The sequence below is a fragment of the Palaemon carinicauda genome, chromosome 37 (genome assembly GCF_036898095.1).
Source record: "Palaemon carinicauda isolate YSFRI2023 chromosome 37, ASM3689809v2, whole genome shotgun sequence".
In the NCBI taxonomy this organism is placed as follows: domain Eukaryota; kingdom Metazoa; phylum Arthropoda; class Malacostraca; order Decapoda; family Palaemonidae; genus Palaemon; species Palaemon carinicauda.
The window spans coordinates 60407462-60422168 of NC_090761.1; the positions used below are offsets into that span (position 1 = coordinate 60407462).

The window sequence follows — 14707 nt, forward strand, 5'->3', positions numbered from 1 at the left end:
ATGACGTCCGGGGAATCGTGTCCTTGATTCCACCGAGACTTGAGTCGCCATTGCAGAGATCTCATTCTGAGGCGACCTTTGGGAACTAGACGGGCCAAGGATGAGAAGTGACCGAGAAGACGTAACCACGATTGGGCTGGGAGTTCGTCTCGTCTGAGGAAAGGACTTACGACCCTCCTCAGCCTTGCTATCCTGTCGTCTGATGGGAAGGCTTTGTGGAGATTGGTGTCTAAGATCATGCCTAGATATACCAGTCTTTGAGTAGGAAGCAGAGAGGACTTCTCGAGATTTACCATGATCCCCAGATCTTGGCAAAGTTTCAGAAGTTTGTCTCGGTGTCGAAGAAGGGTCGACTCCGAGTCTGCTAGGATCAGCCAGTCGTCCACATAACGGAGGAGACGGATGCAGATCCTGTGTGCCCACGAAGATATCAGGGTGAACACTTTGGTGAAAACCTGGGGTGCTGTGGAGAGACCGAAACACAGCACATTGAACTGGTAGATCTTGTTGTCTAGGTTGAATCTTAAGTACTTCCTTGAAGATGGATGGACTGGGATCTGGAAGTACGTGTCCTTCAGATCCAGTGTACACATGAAGTCTTGGGGTCTCACTGCGAGTCTGACCGTGTCTGCCGTCTCCATACTGAACGGGGTCTGCTTGACAAACCTGTTCAAGGCTGAGAGGTCGATGACTGGTCTCCAGCCTCCAGACGCCTTCCTTACAAGAAAGAGTCGACTGAAGAAGCCCGGGGAGCCATCGACGACCTCCTGGAGAGCACCCTTCTTCAACAGGGTCTCGACTTCTGCCCGAAGGGCTTGCCCCCTTGCCGATCCCATGGCAAGGGAGCTCAACGACATTGGATCCGCTGTCAGGGGAGGTAGAGATGTTGTGAACGGGACGCGATAACCTTGACTGATTACAGAAATCGTCCAGGCAATCGGCCCCGAGTTGCTGCCACCTGATCGCGCAACTTTGTAGGCATCCCCCCACTGGTGGACATGTCGGGGGACTGCCAATCCTAGCGTTTGTGGCCTCGGCCACTCCCTCTAGGATTTTTCCCTCCCCTGGAGGACTTCTTGCCTTTCCTGTCCTTGACAGGAAAGGGCTTCGACACCGTTGCCTTTGCTGCCACTGCCGGTTTCATTGTCTTGGACGTGCGAGGTTGTTGGGGTGCTGGAGGTGGTTTATAGGGCTTCGATGTAAGAGCCCTATGTAGGAGAGAGTCCTGGTTGGACTTCCTCCACCTCTCAGCTGCCTTTTCCACGTCTTTCAGCTAAGACAAGTTCCTCCCCAAGATGGAGGAATGTCTGAGTCTGCTGACCTCGGTGCTGGGGACCTTCGCGTGAAATCTCTCAGACACCACATCACGACGCTTCAAGATGGAATTAGCCACAAGTTCGTGACTTGGTGGGCTAGAAACTCGATGGTACGTGTGACTGATAGAAGGAAGGTCTCCAAGGCCTTCCTCGTACTCTCCTTGGACAGGTCCTTGGATCGTAGCAGGATGCCGAGAGACCCCAGCCAGATATCCAGCCACGAAGTTGCCTGCATGGCACACTTCACTACCTTCTCCTGACCGAGGATCTCCGAGGCCGAGAAAGACACTTGCCGATTGGTGAGTCTCTCTAGAGGGACTCCATTGGTAAGCTCTTCCACAGAGTGGTGTAATGGAAGAGCTAAACAAGACTCCTCCATGATCTCAAAGTACCTCCTCTGATGGACCCGTGGAGGCGGGAGGAGTTTGTTGCTGGCGCTGGAACGGCTGGAGGAGGCAAGCTCAGAGAGCTGGCCCTCAACCTTATCTCTGGCACTCTTGACCCCTTGGGACCAAGACAAAGCCACTCTGGCCTTAGGGGGCTTCTGAGTGCCGAAGACTCGGTCCAGGACCGTGTCCTTGCCCTCTCGAGGGGGAATCTCAGGATCCGAGAACCCGTTGAGATTCCTCATCAGTCAGAACTTGCCAGAACGCATGTTCCGACTCCTGTAGCTCTCCTCCTGTAGGGCTGGCAGCAAAGTCTCCTGTCCCCAAAGGCTCTTCTTGGGGGGACTCGTGGACGTTCTCCGCGGGTTTGGCTGGCTCTGGTCTCATCCTCGAGGACGACTTGGGAACAGTCTTGGAGTCCTTCGACTCCCTCCTGGGAGGGATACAGGACTCCAACAGCGATGGCGAGAGGCTCTTCTCCACCCCTACCCGAGAAGACTTCTCTACGCGAGGTGGGGTTTCTCCCATTGGTGCGATGGGAGAACGCCTCACCTCACGAGAATCCCCTGAGGACGGGAAATCTTCGTTCGAAGGAGAAGCAGAGAAAGTCTGGGGGGGGGAGGGAGCCTTCCTCAAAGACTTCTGAGGAGCCAGCTTAACCCTTGGGGAAGTCACCATGTCGTCTACTCCCCTCTTCCTCTTCAGGGGGATCGGTACTGCCGATGATTTGAGGCCAAATTCAGAGAAGCAAGGCTTAAAGGCCTGCACGACGGCTCTGACAAGGGACCCAAACTATGGCTACTTACTGACAGCGGCGCTGTCAGAGACTCCCTCTGGAGGGAAGGGGATCGTACGATCCCTAGGAGTAGAAACCACAACAGGGTCTTCCTGAAAGTTCCTGGACCTATCCGATGTTCTCCCGCCCTCCGGCGAGCGCGCTGGTCTGCGCTTGCGGGGGGGGGGGGGGGGACGTAAAGGAGACGACCTGGTTGCTTGTGGTCCTGCAGCCTCGAGCATGGGATCGCACAGGAAATCCCGCTGGCGCTCGCGCAATAGGTTCTTATCTGGTTCGCGTGCGGGCGCGGGGGGGTGATGGCGAGGGTGCGCGTGGGCGCGCAGGCGAGCAATGACGCGCGGGCGAGCGATGGCGCGCGGGCGAGCGATGGCGCGCGGGCGAGCGATGGCGCGCGGGCGAGCGATGGCGCGCGGGCGAGCGATGGCGCGCGGGCGAGCGATGGCGCGCGGGCGAGCGATGGCGCGCGGGCGAGCGATGGCGCGCGGGCGAGGGAGCGCGTAGGCGAGCGATGACACGCAGGCGAGCGAGCGAGTTGACGCGCTGGCGAGCTATGGTGAGCAGGAGATGGAGCGCGCAGGGGCGATAGAGCGTGTGGGTGCGTAGGCGATCGGTGGCACGCAGTGGTGAGTTCTGGAGAAAGCCTAGGGCGTGCAGCAGGTTGAGCAAGCGTTCCCGTGCGTGGAGGCGATTGCACTCGAGCACATGGACGCCAGAATCTTTCTGAGCCTGTGAGTGTGAAAGTGTTGGGCGCTCGCGCGCAGGGAAAACCTCCCTTGCACACGGGCGCACATCTACGATGGGCGAACGGGCGTGGCGCGCGATGGCGCGTAGGAGAATGCTGACGAGCAGGAGGGGTCTGATGGCGCGTTGGTGTCTGCTGGCGCGTAGGAGATTGCTGGCGAGCAGGGGAAGATGGTATCTTCCCTCCTGCGCCCAGATCTGAAGATCGTGGGCGCGCGGGCGAACGTTGGCGCGCAAGTGAGCGCTGGCGCGTAGGAGATCTAGGGCGCGCATCAGGATACAGGCGCGCAGTGGCGCGCTGGCGAGCAGGAGAACGCTGGCACACAGGGGATCGACGGCGCGCAGGTGAGCGCTGGCGCGAAGTCCCAGGAACAGGTGTTCGCTGGTTCGATGTCTCTGGGTCAGCAAATGTAGGGCGCTTGCGCACAGGAGAACGTTGGCGAGCAGGTGATACCTGGCGCTTAAGGGACTTTGCTACAAAGTGAGCAAGTCTCTTTTGCCCCGAAGGGACTGTGGCCTGCTTGATCGCAGGATGCGTGGCGCCCACAGTGCGTCAGCAGCTAGGAAGGGCGACGGCAGGTCAGCAGGTCTCGCAGGAGTAAGAGATCGTGAACAATCAGCGGACAGGTCCAGGGATGTAGCTGGAAGGGCAGGTGAACGGCGATGAGGTTCCTCTGCAGCTGACTGCGGCGAAGACGAGCCGAAGAGGTACCTCTTAACACCCTTGTGAGGTGAAGGAAGGCCTCTACGGCGGAGAGGAAGGCGGGCCTTATGCCTTATACGCCCTCTGGGGGCAGCAGGAAGACCGTTAGCAGTCCTCCGAAGAGGAGTCTCTGTCAGTGAACTCCTCCGAGGGGGAGAATCACCTGCAGGAGAGACCGTTGGACTTAGTTCCTCCCTCGAAGGGTGTTCGGAGGGGGGAGCTAAGCCTTCAGCTATATCAGCAACAGGAGCAGAGGTTTGAGATAACTCGTCAGAAGCCTCTGCCACAACAACGTCGACGATAGACAGATGATCAACCTCTGCTAACGTCGGCGACTGTTTGACAGCTGCCCCTACCCTGATTATGTCAAACAGGCCTTCCTTGGAGGGCGAGCCCTGAAGCCCCAAGGAAGCCCAAAGCTGTAACAAATCATCATTAGCAACATTAGAAATTAAATCCTCCCCCGGGGGAGGAGGAGAAGCTGCCTCGCTATGGGAGGCAACTCCCTCTCCCAAACCCCAAGATTGGGTAACAGAAATGCGGCCTACGCTACCACTCGCCGGCCTCTCGGAAGAAGCCGATTGAGTGGGAGCTTCGGAGGAGGTTTGGGCTACGGAAGAAGAGTCCTTGGGGTTTTCTCTCTTCAAGGAAGCCCTTGAAGGAGAAATATCCCGTTTCGACTTCTTCCGGCGCCGGGAAAACCTCTCCCACTGGGAGGTTGACCACTCCCTGCACTCACCACATACTTTATCTCTGTCACACCGTTGGCCCCTACAAAAAGGACATAATGTGTGTGGATCTGTTTCGACCGCCGACATAAAAGTCCCACAAGGGCGGTCAGGTAAGCCGGGACACTTCCACATAGCAGAGGCCAACTTCCAAACACTCTGTCAAAAAGAAAAAGCAAACAAAGATTAATGGCTGTCAGTGTAGGCGAGGGTGATAGGAGACATGTCTGTCTAGCACCCGAGCCGATAGCAAAGTGAAGCTCAGCACAGGTGTGTGTGTGTGTGTGTGGGGGGGGGGGGGTAGTATACTACCCCTCCCTACCCCCTGCCAACTAGCGGTGGGGTAGTAAACCCTCGTTAAAATTCTAATGGCTCGTCATTTCAGCTACGCCAAAAGTAATAACCCATATTAAATAGCGTGGTTTGTATTTCAGTTACGGAACAAATTTCTTTCAAGTACCTGTACTATTTGCTGCCTTATAAAGAAACTAGACTTGATTGTGTGTAAACTGTTTGTTCTGCATTAATATCAACATTGATTCTAATGAGACCATTCAGACATAAGTCTGAAAACACTGACATGAAATATCTAATAGAGACTAATGTACAGTATTCCACCTTTAAGCTTTAAACCGTGCCTTTGTGGAATAACCTTAGATTGTATTCATCAACAATGTGAATAGTAAATGTCATGCTTTCATTTTCCCCTTCTTGGACTATCAATTTAAATTTACTTTTTTACAGGTTCTTTACAAGGTACCAAAGGTGCTCTGCAGGACCTGCACTTATTTCTACATACACTTTTGCCACGATATTTAATTATCACACACCAAACCGTGCTTTATATAACTCGTAAAATTAGTAATATAAAGTTTCTTCTCAGGAATGCTATTTCTGCTTGACAGTCTTAATATCTTATATCAATTGGTAAAATTCATATCTATCCCATTATAAACAAGTAACTTTTACAATAATTACTGTATACTAAGAGTAATATGAATATTTCAAAAGTATTTAAATTCTAATTTTCAGTGTTCTACTTCCAATTGACACACTTTAAGACATCAACATTTATATCCATGATTAGTATTTATTACATTTTATTTCCACATTCAAACCTTCACGATTTCTCAAGTACTGTAAACATAGATTTACTGCAGTAGATATATTTGACAAAATCCAAAGTGCATTCTTCTATTAAATGATGACCAGCACTATTTTTAACCTAACAGGTACTTTATTCCTTTCTAATGCGATCATATCTGATCTTTAATTATAATGATATTGCTATGGCATGAATATGATTTTGATTATGTTTAAACTCTGAAGGAGTGAGAGGCCACATACGACCAATCTTTCACCCTTTAACATTTAACGTTTAACTTTAAAGCTTTGCCCCTATTTCCATGCCTAATTGTACATGGTCATTGCGATGGTGGAATGTCTAGCTCTTCTAGGAGAAGGACACTCCAAAATCAAACCATTGTTGTCTAGTGTTGGGTAGTGCCATAGCCTCTGTACCATGGTCTTCCACTGTCTTGGGTTAGAGTTCTTTTGCTTGAGGGTACACTCGGGCGCAATTTTCTATCCTATTTCTCTTCCTCTTGTTTTGTTAAAGTTTATATAGGAAATATTTATCTTAATGTTACTCTTCTTAAAATATTTTATTTTTCCCTGTTTCCTTTCCTCGCTACACAATTTTCCCTGTTGGAGCCCCTGGCCTTATAGCATCCTGCTTTTCCAACTAGAGTTGTAGCTTAGCTAGTAATAATAATAATAATAATAATAATAATATTACCTAACCTTAGGGTAAATGGTGAGATGAATCAACCCCCTGGTACAAATGATTTGTAGTTAATGATAGAAACAGACAACTAGACTTACCTCTATATACTGTAGTGATGAGAACATCTTGACTTTAAATGATGACGACCATAGCACGGATTTGAATAATGCTGGTGATTAACTCCTGTAATAAAGAAAATTTTAAAAAATACACTAAAATTGTAAAGATTGACTAGGACATTACAATGTTAGCTACACAAAATAGAGGAATCATTTGATAGTATTTTAGAGGAATACCTTATTTTATCAATAACTATAATTCAAGTAACAAGAATGGGTTTCTCATGTGGATCATTAGAAAAATAAAAGTTACAAAAAGAAAAAAGCTGTCTTCATTATGAATACTGATAACAGTAACAAGTCATTTCAAGTTTTATGAACTAAATACCAGGATGCAGAACAGTTTCAACTTATAAAGCAATTACCACAATAATGAATGTTGTAAGAAACAGAAAGTACGATTAAGACAAGAAACAAACCTTAACTATTGTTGTTTGTGATGATATGAATTTGACTTGGAAAATTATTTTTGTATCAGATAACTTTTGGGGAGGACTACATAACTAACGTAGGTGTTGCAAATGGTATTCAAGAAATAGAAAGGTTTAGAAGAAAGAGGGGATTACTAGAAGGTGGCCAGTCATCAGTGTAATGATGGAAAATGGCAGTGAAATATCACTATTTTTTAAAAGTAATTTGTATTTTTCCCAGTTATACAAACCTGAGTCCTTTTAATAGAGAGATGATTTTGGCTCAAGCTGGAAATGGCCGTTGAATTTGTTAATGAGGTATTTAATGATAGGTGATGCATGCAGGTGAGTAGCTCCGCCCCATCACCTGTTGGAAGAGCCTCACTTTTACCTTTCTACTCAGGACTTAAAGGACACACTTGTATAGCTAGAAAAATGACAAATTCCTAGATAATTAGTATTTTTCCTAACGATACAAACCTTAGCTATTTACATGGGGTAATTACTTTGGCGACAGCCGATGACGAGCCATAAAGTTTTAACGAGGGTTTCCTACCCCACCGCTAGTTAGCGGGGGGTAGGGAGGAGTAGCTAGCTACCCCTCCCCCCTCACACACACCGGTGAAGATCCACTTTACTTAGAAGTAGGACTTATCTTGGGGGACAGGGCTGGCGGGCACATAACTGTAAATAGCTAAGGTTTGTATCGTTAGGAAAAATACAAATTATCTACGAATTTGTCATTTGTTCCGTAACTGAATACAAACCAACGCTATTTACATGGGGTGACTTAACCCTTAGGAAGGGAGGTAAGTCCCCTGCCATACTGGCTTTGGCTTGCCCGGGGGCTCCTAACCCGAGTCCATAAAGGAACTCAAGGGTTGGGGCCCCTGCGCCTCGCAGACAGTTGAGGGGCTGCTGCGGCCTACGTAAGTCGTGTGTGAAGGTGAGCAGTAACATGTCCTTGGAAGTTGACCTGGAGTTCTTTAGAGGGAAATCTAGGCTAGGACTACCCAATACCAACTCGTCAGGGTATGGGGACATGACAGTATTACAACCTAATACTAGGCACACAAGGGAGCATGGCTTACCTGCAGAGGTTTTGGTCAGCTGTGCAAAGGACCCAGGATGCTGTTTTTCTCCAAGGGAGGAGAGGATGAAGAAAAGAAAAGGGCCAGACAGATCTTTTCATTCACACAGACTAAAACCGGGTAACAATGCCCTCAACCCTCTGCTACTTGTCCAATTAGGAGCCTGAGGTTAGACCAGCTGTTGTGCAGCCACCACAGGGCCGATAGAAAAAGTATCGAGCCGTCTGTGTGTCACGTCTTGCAGGTAGTGGGCCGTGAAGGTGGTCTGACGCTTCCACACCCCAGCTTGCAGGACCTGCGTCACCGAAAAGTTCTTCTTGAAGGCCAGGGACGTAGCAACGCCCCTGACATCATGCGCCCTAGGGCGCCATGACAGAGGAGGGTCAGAACTCAAGGCCAGGTGGATCACCTTGCGGATCCAGGCCGAGATGGTATTCCTGGTGACCCTCCTCTTCGTTTCCCCGGTGCTAACGAACAAGTTCCGCACCTGGGGGCGGGCTGCAGCTGTTCTTTTGAGATACAACCTCAGACTCCTGACTGGGCACAGTAGGAGATGGTCTGGGTCATCTGTTACAGAATGAAGACTCGAGACCTGGAAAGAGTCGAACCTAGGGTCCTGCACTCCCGGGTTCTGAGTCTTAGCAACAAACTCAGGGACGAAGCTGAACGTTACCTCCCCCATCCCCTTGAATGGGCGACGTCGTAGGAGAGACCATGCAGTTCACTGACTCGCTTGGCCGAGGCCAGAGCTAGCAGGAACACCGTCTTCCAAGTAAGGTGGCGATCAGAAGCCTGGCGTAATGGTTCTTAGGGAGGCCTCTTAAGAGACCTGAGAACCCGAACCCCGTTCTAAGGAAGTCTCACTTCCGACTGAGGGCAGGTTAGTTCGTAACTCCGTATGAGAAGAGACAGTTCCAGCGAGGAGGAAATGTCCATTCCTTTGAGCCTGAAGGCAAGACTTAAGGCTGAGCGATAGCCTTTCACTGCCGAGACTGAAAGGCGCATTTCTTCCCGCAGATACACAAGGAACTACGCTATTGCTGGTAAAGTGGCATCGAGGGGAGAGATACCCCTTCCACAGCCCCAACCACAGAAAACTCACCACTTCGCCTGGTAGACTCCTGCGGATGACCTGCGCAGGTGGCCAGACATCCTTTCCGCAACTTGTTGCAAAAATCCTCTCTCTTTGAGGAGATGCTGGATAGTCTCCAGGCGTGAAGTCGAAGCGAAGCTACGGCTTTGTGAAAGATGTTGGAGTGTGGTTGTTTGAGTAGCTCGTGACGTGGAGGGAGCTCCCTCGGGATCTCCGTGAGGAGCTGCAGAAGGTCCGGAAACCACTCTGCGTGATGCCATAGCGGAGCTATCAAGGTCATCGAGAGGTTGACCGATGTTCTGGTCTTGTTGAGGACCCTCCTCATCAGACAGAACGGGGGAAAGGCGTACACATCGACGTTGTCCCACCATTGTTGGAAGGCATCTTGCCAGAGGGCCTTGGGGTCCGGGACTGGGGAGCAGTACAGCGGAAGCTTGGTGTTCAATGCTGTAGTGAACAGGTCCACAGTCGGGGAACCCCACAAAGTCAGGACTTTGTTGGCTATCCGAGGATCCAAAGACCACTCAGTACTCACTATCTGCGTCGCTCTGCTCAGACTGTCGGCGAGCACATTCCTCTTGCCCGGAATGAAGCGAGCCGCAAGTGATATCGAGTGGGCTTCGGACCATCTCAGGATCTCTACTGCAAGATGGGACAGCTGTTCCGAAAAGGTACCTCCCTGCTTGTTGATGTAAGCTTCCACCGTAGTGTTGTCGCTTATCACCACTACGGAGTGGCCCGCCAGGACTTGGTGGAACTTTTGAAGGGCCAGAAAAATGGCCTTCATCTCTAGCAGGTTTATGTGAAGGTACTTTTCTAATTCTGACCACAGGCCTGAGGCCCTGTGGTTCAGAACGTGGGCACTCCACCCCTTGTTTGATGCGTCCGAAAACAGCATCAAATCCGGGGTAGAGACGAGAAGATCCACTCCCTTTCACAGGTTCTTGTCTGCCACCCACCATCTGAGGTCCGCTCGTTCCGCAGATCCCATGGGGATCAGGATGTCCGGGGAGTCGAGTCCTTGACTCCACCGAGACTTGAGTCGCCACTGAGGGGATCTCATCCTGAGACGACTGTTGGGGACGAGACGGGTCAGGGAGGAGAGGTGGCCGAGGAGACGAAGCCACGACTGGGCTGGAAGTTCTTCCTGATTGAGGAAAGGTTTCGCAACCTTCCTCAGCCTTGCTATCCTTTCATCTGATGGGAAGGCTTTGTGGAGATTGGTGTCTATGATCATGCCTAGATATACCAGTTTCTGAGAGGGCTGCAGAGAGGACTTCTCGAGGTTTACCACGATCCCCAGATCCTGGCAAACTTTGAGGAGCTTGTCTCGGTGGCAAAGAAGGGATGCCTCCGAGTCTGCCAGGATCAGCCAGTCGTCCAGGTAACGGAGGAGACGGATGCCGATCCTGTGAGCCCATGAAGAGATGATGGTGAAGACTCTGGTGAACACCTGAGGGGCTATGGAGAGACCGAAACACAGCACCTTGAACTGGTAGATCTTGTTGTCTAAGCAAAATCTCAGGTACTTCCTTGAAGACAGATGGATTGGGATCTGGAAGTACGCGTCCTTCAGATCCAGTGTGCACATGAAGTCTCGTGGTCTCACTGCAAGTCTGACCGTGTCTGCCGTCTCCATACTGAACGGAGTCTGCTTGACAAACCCGTTCAGTGTCAGGAGGTTGATGACTGGTCTCCAGCCTCCAGACACCTTTCTCACAAGAAAGAGTCGACTGTAGAAGCCTGGGGATCCGTCCACGACCACCTGGAGAGCATCCTTCTCCAACATGGTCTGGACTTCGGCCCGAAGGGCCTGCCCTTTTGCCGATCCCATGGCAAAAGAGCTCAACGACACTGGATTCGCTGTCAGGGAAGGGAGAGATGCTGTGAACGGGACGCGATACCATAGGGATATCACGGAGACCGTCCAGGCATCCGCCCCGAGTTGCTGCCACCTTGCTGCGCAACTCTGCAGGCATCCCCCCACTGGTGGACACGCGGGGGGAATGCCAACCCTAGCGCTTCCGGCCTCGGCCGGAGCCTCTAGGGTTCTTGCCTCCCCTGGAGGACTTTTTCCCCCTCCTGCCCTTAGCAGGAAAGGGCTTAGACACCTTGGGCTTCGCTGCTACGGTAGTCTTCTTCATATCCTTGACGGGACGGGGCTGCTGAACCGCCGGAGGCTTATAGGGCCTCGATGTTAGGGCCCTATGGATGAGGGCCCTAACATCCTGGTGCTTTCCTTGGAGAGATCCTCGGAACACACCAGGATGCCCAGAGACCTCAGCCAGATGTCGAGCCATGAAGTGGCTTGCATAGCACACTTGATGACCTTCTCCTGGCTCTGGATCTCAGTGGCTGAGAAGGATACATGCCGGTTGGAGAGCCTCTCGAGAGGGACTCCCCCTGTGAGTCCTTCCACGGAATGATGTAGGGGAAGGCTCAGCGCAGACTCCTCAAAGACTTCAAAGTACCTCCTCTGATGGACACGAGGAGGAGGGAGGAGCTTACTTCCGGCACTGGATCTACTGGAGGAGGCAAGCTACGCGAGCTGGCCCTCGATCTTGTCTCTGGCGCTCTTCATCCCCTGGGACCAGGGCAATGCTGCGCTGGCTCTAGAGGGCTTCTGAGTGCCATAGATGCGATCCAAGACCGTGTCCTTACCCTCACGAGGTGGGACCTCAGGGTCTGGAATCCCATTAAGGTTCCTCTTGAGAGTCAGGACCTGCCAGAACGCGTGTTCTGACTCCTGAGGCTCGCCTCCAGACGGACTTGCAGCGAAGTCTCCCGACCCCAGAGGCTCTTCCTGGGGGGAAACGTGGGCATCCTCTACGGCTCTGGGCTGTTCCTGTCTGATCCTAGAAGACGATTTTGGAATCGTCTTAGAGTCCTTAGGTTCCCTCCTGGGAGGGATGCAGGACTCTAAAAGCGAAGGGGGCAAGTCCTTCTCCACCTCGGGACGAGGAGACCTCTCGGGAAGAGGAGGAACATCCACCATTGGTGCGATGGGGGAGTATTCCTGCTCAACCGACTCCCCTGAGGAGGGGTAATACTCCTCCGCAGGGGAGGGCGAGAGGGTCTGAAGTGGAGTAGGATCCTTGCGCAAGGATCTACGCGGGGACAGCACAGGCCTCGGAGGAGGATCCACGGGAGAGACTCCTCTCTTCCTTTTCAGGGGGAAGGAAGCTGCCGCTGGTTCGCGACCCGAATCAGAGTGTTGGCTTAATAGCCCGCATGAGAGCTCTGAGTAGGGTGTCGAACCAGGGCTGCTGACTGACAGCAGCGCTGTCAGACACTCCCTCTGAAAGGAAAGGGATCGACAGATCCCTAGGAGGAGTCGACACACGAGGGTTCGCCTGTCGGGCTGTAAGAGAAGAATCCCTAGACCTGTCAGACGTACGTTCCCCCTCTGGCGAGCGCGCTGGTCTGCGCTTGCGGAGAGGGGACCGCGACAAAGAAAAAACCGCCTGCTGGCGATCGCGCTGGGGCTCGTAAACCGGGCCCAGATCAGAATCGCGCGCGAGAGAAGGGCGCGAAGCTGGAAAATCGCGCGAGAGAAGGGCGCGAAGCTGGAAAATCGCGCGAGAGAAGGGCCCGAAGCTGGAAAATCGCGCGAGAGAAGGGCCCGAAGCTGGAAAATGGCGCGCGAGCACCCGCGTGGGCGGGGCCGGGCGCAGGGGCGCAATGGTGCGCAGGAGGATGGTCGGGAGCGATGGCACAATGGCGCCCTGGAGACAGAGCGGGAGCGTGGCCGAGGGGGCACTCGGAAGCCCGAGCGGGAACATGCCTGCTAGCGTGAGTGGGCGATGGCGTGGGCGTGTGGCGAGCTGGGACAGGAGGCGGCCAAACACGCGGGCGCCCAGTGATTTGGTGCAGACCCGGAGGGCGAGAGATAACAGGAGCGCCCGAGAGGGTGTCCGGTAGGACTGGCTGAGGGAGCGATAGTGCGGGAGCAGGGTCGCGAGCGACCTGGGAACGAGAGGTCTTATGACGGTCTGACTGGACCGGTTTACCCGCCTGTGCAAACGCTAGGTGCGCGGGCGATCATGGGCGCGCATGGCGCGTATCAGGAACAGGTCGCGTCGGAGTTCGCTGCTTCGGAGGTCGCGAGGTGCGAGCCGCGTGAGGTGGAGTGAGTTGCGCCACCACCGCTGTCTTAAAGACAGGCACGGGGAGTGAAGCAGGAACAGGGCGCGATTGGGGCGCGTCAAGCGCGATCGTAGCATTAACGTGAGCTCCCGTGCCCTGGCTTGGCAACCTCTGGGGCGATGAGCTGAGTTGTCGCGACGCGTGGTCGCGTTGGAGCTGCAACAGGAACTGCACGCGGACGCGCATCGCGAACCTCTCTCGTATCACGATATTCCCTTGTATCGCGAACCTCCTTAGGTGGGTGCGATGGGCCCAAAGCGGCGCGTGGGCGCGTTGGGGTGCGCGTGAGCGCTGGAGCTGGAATTGCGCGGGGATGCGTATCGCGTCTCTCCCCCCCAGGGCGCGACGAGTCCGAAGGAACCTGTGGGCGCCCGTGCGGCAACTCAGGAACCTTCTGGATCGCGCGCGGTGAAACAGGAACCGGGGGCCGGCGAGGTGCCGGAGGGCGCATGAGCGCTGAAGGCCACTGGGGCACCGGTGGGCGCGTAGGCGCCTTATCAGGAACTGACCGCAAGTGCGCAGGAGAGCGCGGCGGCGCTACAACAGGAGCAGGGCGCGTTTGCGCAGTTGGGCGCTTACGCGCTACATCAGGAACTGCAGGAGGGCGACGGGGCGCCGATGGGCGTGGGCGCGCAGGGGAACCCTGGCGAGCAACAGGAACAGTGGCGCGAACGCCCAAGGGTGAGCGCCGAGGCGCTTTGTCAGGAACGGCAGGAACAACAGCAACAGGGAGCGCAGGCGGAGCCTTACGCTTAGGGGCGAGCGGCGCAGTTGCGCGCTCAAGTCCTTGAGACCCCGAAGGGTCAGGAGGTTGCGCAGTGGCAGTCTCCGGCGCGTAAAGCGCGTCAGCAGCATTAGATGTAGATGGTTGAGGTGACAGCTCACATTGTCCAGAAGGACGACCATCCTCCGACGGGGATCGCGAACGATCCCTGGAGAGGTCAAGGGTGGTAGCAGGTAGATCAGGAGAACGGCGAGTCGTCTCCTCCGCAGAGGACTTTGGTGACGACGAGCCCAAGAGGCGCCTCCTAACCCCTTTGAAGGGGGAAGGAAGGCCTCTATGGCAAAGGGGAGGACGAGCCTTCCGTCTTATACGCCCACGAGGGGCCGTGGGATCAGCAGGCTGACCATCAACAGGCCTCCGAAGAGGCATCTCTACCAGAGAACTCCCCCGAGAGGGAGTCTCAGCGGAAGGAGAGACCGTGGGACTAAGCTGCTCCCTCGAAGTATGTTCAGAGGGAGAGACAGAGCCTTCTGCTACCGCAGCCACAGGAGCAGGAGTTTGGTCAGACCCACGGGATGTTTCCGACACAACAACGTCAACCACAGACAGAGGATCTATGTCCGCTGAGGTTGACGATTGTTCGGCAGCCGCACCCCGTTTGATCATAC

General features: G+C 53.5%; 1 long non-coding RNA gene across 1 annotated transcript in view; it reads right to left on the reverse strand.

Annotated features, from left to right (window-relative positions):
- Window positions 1-14707, reverse strand: part of LOC137629150 (uncharacterized) — a 111211-nt gene that overhangs the window by 81005 nt on the left and 15499 nt on the right. Inside the window, exon 2 of the long non-coding RNA XR_011041458.1 lies at window positions 6555-6639. This is a non-coding gene — a long non-coding RNA (uncharacterized lncRNA). The remainder of the gene's footprint in view (window positions 1-6554; window positions 6640-14707) is intronic.